The following is a 6,289-nucleotide window of genomic DNA, read 5'->3' as shown; positions in this document are numbered from 1 at the left end:
CCCGAGCAGAGCAGGTACACAAAGACAGAGTACATGCAGGGGAGGAGTGGGTGGCGAGAGAGGCGAGGGATAGAGCCCCCACCACGGCTATTTTTATGAAGCACATAATAAAGATATGGAGATGAAGCATCTCTGCGCTATCTGAGGACCTTTCCTGCTCTTCAGTCTGGCCCACCAGCCCCTTCTCTTCTCTCGCTTCTTCTCTCCGGCTCCCTTGGAGGATTGAGAGAACAGGTTGAGATGAATGAGAGTAATAACCCTGTGAGAAAGAGGGAGCGAGCGAGCGAGAGAGAGAGAGAGCGAGCGAGCGGTGAGGCGGAGTGGACGAGGTGGGGAGGGGGTTCATGATGGTGTAAACAGCCGAGCGAAGGCTTGCAGGTCTGCGCTTCTATTTTTACTACAGCACAGGGAGAGGAAGGAGGAGGAGACGCAGGGATGGAGGGAGGGGAGGAAGTGGCATGGAAATGCGAATGCTGCATTATGCATGGTCCCACTGGAGGAGCGTGGACGGCGGCTGGGACCCCTCACAGAACGAAGACGCACACAAACACACACACACACACACACACACACACACGCATACACACTTGCACACGGTACTTATGCATGCATCTAACAACTGATAATATAACAACTCTTAGATGTTATAACTTGTATAAATGTAATGTAATTACACTGAGCTGTCAGGTTATGTAACAGCATCTTCTGTTATCATTCTAAAAAGTTACTCCTCTGAGAATATAATGGTTTCTGCTTAATATCATACTGCATTTGGTTATTGGGAAAATTCATTGCACCATGACGTTTTGTTTCTTGGGGGCGTTTTGTCAAATTGGGACAGGTTATGGCATTTGCCTTTTCCTGCAGTATAATTACAGACGCATGCTGTATTGGTGGCTGATATATTATCCTCCAATAAATGAGAAACTTAAATTATTGTTGTTGTTCCAGTAATGGATTTTCACCTGATAATTTCAGGTCGTAAGTGAAGCCTTTTCTCACAACAGGTGCAGTTTCTGACTACATTTTAGTCGAAAAATGAAGACAGAAGTATTTTTGTCTTTGAATTCGCGAGTGTTTATCTGTGTTGACTGGCTGTCATTAGACATTGTTGTTTTAAACCAGCACTCCATGTTGGGTGTGTACAGTGCATCATGTTTGATGTGACAAGGTTTTCTCTTGAATTGATAGGAACTGCATCGCTGCCTGTCAGCACTTTAAGAAAGAGGAGAAACAGTTGAATGAAGAATGAACAGAGCTTTCTTGTGTTAACTACAAATTGTATTGACAGTGGGAAAATAAACCGCTCAATCTAAAAAAACTAGGCCTTTATTTTTCTTTTCACTTTTTGGCAAATGTGGAATCTGTATCGGCCACAACAGACAGATTGGTTATTGTTACCGGCCCTGAAACACCATATGGGTGAATCTCTACAGTAAATATGATGTATGCACACAACCATATACACATACTGTATGTGCACATATTAAAGTAATGGCACATGTAATTACAAGCACACATGTAGCGTCTCCCTCACACATAAAAACTAACCGCCCTGCAGCTGTATCCCTCCACAAATCATTTGCAGTTTTCATCCATGTTTGCCCAGATGCATATTGTGGCGAAGACTTTGATTCAATTTGATAAAAATTATTAAGTGTATTTTTTTTAGCAGAATGGAAGTCCCCACTATAGTGACGTGTATGACTCCAGTGAGAAATGTACTGTCTTCACTTAGAGATGATTTTTACAGGAGAACAGGATGGAGAGCTTTGCTACATGGTGCAGCACTAGTCACCTAACCAGCTGATGCTTGAGTCCTAATGGAATGTGACAAACATATGCATATATGGATGTACAAATATACAAATGTGTGGACGTACGGACATGTGAACAGACAGACAGACGGACAAACCAGGACCATAATGCCTCTGGCCTTGGCTGTCACTGGCAGGGAGGCATAAAAAACAAAACCCACCATCCTTCTCCTAAAGCTGATATCAGAACTGCTAAGAACTTCAGATCTAAGGGGACAACGTGCTCAGCACAGTCTGATTCCTGTTGTGTTCAATTAGACTCAAACCCTCCAGATTCCCAGTGTGAATCAGAGTAACTATAGGTGACACGTCCTTGTCCAGTTGAGCGTGCTCTGGAGTCTCTTCAGTATTTGTCATGTTGAAGATTCCTGATAGAAAAACCATGTTGTCCCATATCATTCATACCACTGCCATCCTAGTGATCTCACCACTGGCCATTTCAGTGCCCTGCTCATTTGTGAGCATGGATGGGCATGCTTACAAGGAGCAGGAGGAGCCCTTGACATCCCACCAAACTGCATGATGCCATGAGGCGGCTGCCCATTAAATCAGTGGGCTGCTTCTGACCAAATCCGCCGCCAGATCCTCATTTACAACTGATCCCTGCTCATCTATATGGATGGCAGTGTGGTCATTTGATGATGCACCATGGTCTGAACAGGCCCACAAAGAAAGAAACGGCAGTGGAGCTGTGTGGTACTGTAAAACCACAATCACAAATGAGCTCAGGTCAAATTTATTCACCACTCAGACTACTCAGAAATTACAGTGCCTCTAGGAATTTGCAATTTTGCAATCTCATTAATGCAAATTCAATCAGCCCCTTTAATGTTTGCACGAACTTGCAGTTTTGAAAAAATTGCTGCAACATTTGTGCATGAGACGGCCAAATAAAGAGAGAGCTTGTCATTTTGGCAAACACCATAGTTTTTCATGTTGAGTGGCCAATCAAACTGAGCATCAGCTGGTCAACTTTACAGAAAGAGGTGGAGGAGGATTCACAGTTGTAATTTTATGCCACTTTTAAGAAGTTAAAGAGGTTAAAAAATGTGCTTTTTCCATTTAACATGAAACTGCATTATTCTAGTTTTCGTTGTTCCGGAGCATTTTGGTGAATCTCAAAGTTGCACTCAAGCAAAAAGGGTACTTTTGAAAAAGAGTTTGACAGTCATGACACATTAAAATAGATAAAACTGATGTGGCACTTAAAGCTTGAACACATTTGTTTTTGTTCAGACAATAAAAAGAATAAGCATTTAGTTTCTATGTATAATATGTATTATAATATTGTAATATATATTTCCAGAAGACGGTATAGGCATTACTTATGACATGGGAGGTAGGCATTGCGCTTACCACTTTAATACAAACTTTTCTTTGGTTTTCCTTGGTTTGTAACTATGCAAAAAAAAAAAAAAAAAAAAAAAAAAATGCATTGCAAATTTTGACAAAACCTGCTGCAAAATCAGGCATTTTCACTACATTTGTCACAATATCCCATGAAAACCCTTGACAACAAATATAAATGATGAAATAAAAGGATGATGAGGAGGGCAAACAACAGTGGCTGTGATCTGTACAAGCAGCATTGCATACCTAAAAACTGTTTTGCTGTCTTCTGTGTGTGTGTGTGTGTGTGTGTGTGTGTGCGGGTCTGTTCTGCACCTTGATTTCAAAATTTATGTCTGACAATGAAGCGGCACCCCTTGGGTCCTGCAGGTGTTTGTTTGACTGTGTTTATGGACGTGATATCATTTACATGGATGAGTGACCTTGACAGGTTCGTGTCACACATGTCACGCTCTGCAAAGCCCTCAAAGGATTGTAATTCTGCACTGTTTCCCTCCCCACCCTCCACCCAGTCTTTCTTCAAATAGATAGGAATATCATATCTCCCCATGGCACACGGTGGATCTTCAGGAAACACAACAGGTTAGGTTTCATGCTGCTGTATTCTTTTAGTCACTTCTGTGCATCTTCCTCCTTGTCTTTTCTCTCTTGCTCTCCTCAAAGTGAATATTCAGTCCATCTGATATACAGTATATAGGATGCAATATGTCGTGTATATCCAATTTATCCAGTTGTATATATATTGCATGTAACTGTATAATATAATTGGTATAATTGTATGTATAATTGTTATTTTGTGTGTTGGAATGTTCTTGTTCTTGTATATCACTAATTTGTTACCATTTTCTGGTCCTTTTTAGGATTTTTTTTCATTTTGGAAATTTTTTGGTAATTTCGTTTGTTGTGATTTTTAATTTCTTTTGCAAATTTTCTGATGTTTTTGTGTATTTTTCTTATTGTTGTTTTTCACTATTTCTGTTGCAATTTCATGTCAACTTTCTTGCATTTTTTTTTTTTTTTTTTTTTTTTTTTTACATTTTTGGGAAATTTCAAAGTTAACATGGTCTTCACTGGCTTAAAACAAACAAACAAACACACAAACAAACAAAGAAGTAACTCCTTCGGGGTAAGAAACCCTTTCAAAACCCAGTGGATGAGCTAAACTAAACTTGAGCACTGTTGTCAGGGCATGAAAGGGTGACACTCTGGAGATGCAAGGTTTTCACCTGACAGTGATAATACGCTTCTTAAGCATATTTGCACCTCCCTTCACACACCAGTAGTTGCCCTGTCTTGAGAGTGTTTGCTGAGCAAATTGCCCACATATGACAATTGTGTGGAAGCTGAAGCCCTTCACAGCTGTGCACTGGGTTTACCTACATGGTAAAAATAGGCTGCGCCGGCTGCCTTGCGTGCGTGATGCAAGGGTATTAAATATATATTAGGGTGTCGTGACAGTGAATTAGACACAGTGCACAGTCAACCTGCAGAAATGGATCTCTGTGATATAACTGTGACCTTACTTTCTGGAGTACTGTCGGACATTACAGCATTAAAGTGACAACGTAGGGTGATGACTTAAATGTAAAAAAATAGAAAAAAGAGATGTTTTGAAGAATTTTTGTGAGATTTTTCCATTGGTTAAATTTCCTTCTTCAGTAATGGGAGCACAGCCACAAAAACCATTCCCATTCTTAGCAACTTTCAGCTTGTTTGAAAATTTTGACTTTTTAACCCCCTTCAGCAAAGTCAAAACTATCACACTATAAAACTTCATCACTGGAACAGAAACAAGAACAAGTAGTGAGAAAACATAGTTTGCAGGGCTCCATTTAGATTCTTTGATGTTTCAAGCAACACAGCAATGAGATATCTTAACGGACTAAAGAACCATAGAGCTTTTGCATGTTTAATGTTAAAAAAAAATGTGCGCACTGCTCGTTTCTGCTAGAATTACCAAAGCAAGCAGTCATATTTTTGAACTCTGGCATCATTTTTCCTCCCTTTTCTCCAGCCGTTGGTTTCCATTCATTCCACTACAATAACAAAATGAACTTTCAGAGAGTTTAAAGTTTCTTCACACCAGTACTCCATCACTGTAATAAAGTCGTCCACACTAGTTTTCCTAGAAGCAGCAGCACTGTTGGGTTTTGATGACTTGGCTTGACATGACTTGAAATGGTCTCCGTCTGAAAATAGTTCCTGAGGAAACAGCCAATTATCAGTCCTGTGGTTTATGAATGTTGAAGACTTTGTTAGCCACAGAAGTAGAACATTGGGTGTTTCAAACAAAAATTCATATTTATGTTGAAATTGTTGACGTTATGTGAAATCTTCAATACCCCTGCATGATTTGCAAGTGGTTTATTGCCATGTAAAAATGTGGGCATACTGTAGTAAATGGGTCAAACATTCAAAATCTCTGGTATGCTTCTCTGAACCTGTCAGCAGTCACATGATGCTTCTCCTCTGTCAAATGATCAAAATGACAGGGTGAACGTCAATACATATGGTGTAGCTGATAAGAGACATAGAACACATATAACAACATGATATAGCCACAATACACACACACACACACACACACACATATATATATATATATATATATATATATATACATATATATATATATATATATATATATATATATATATATACATACATAGCAAGTATATGACTTATATGACCTTGGGAATTCTCCATTGACTTTGGGAATCAATGGAGAATGTAGCATAAAAAGAGCAATACACTTTTATGATAAAAAAGACATGTAATCTATAGTGACATTTTGAAAACAATGTGTTATATTGAGGTTTTACTGAATCTACAATGTGTCTTTAGGGCTTTCGTCAAGAGAGAAGCCGGGAAATCAACAGGTTGTAGTTTATATTGTAATATTTCTTGCACCTTTTCAAATGTTGTTAATATGTTGAAGCTGCAAACTGAGGATTCGCCCAAAGGAGATGTCACTGTGGAGCCGGAGATGCAAACAGGCTGATCACTGCAGCCAGGGATGGTGGAGGAGGGACTGCAGGGTAGGGTGACTATGGGTGACTGTGATGTCACAGTGCATGTTGTGATGTCACAGTGCATGGTGTGATATCACAGTTAGGCTTGTT

The sequence above is a fragment of the Myripristis murdjan genome, chromosome 21 (assembly GCF_902150065.1).
Source record: "Myripristis murdjan chromosome 21, fMyrMur1.1, whole genome shotgun sequence".
NCBI lineage: Eukaryota > Metazoa > Chordata > Actinopteri > Holocentriformes > Holocentridae > Myripristis > Myripristis murdjan.
Note: the sequence above shows the minus strand (reverse complement) of the source record.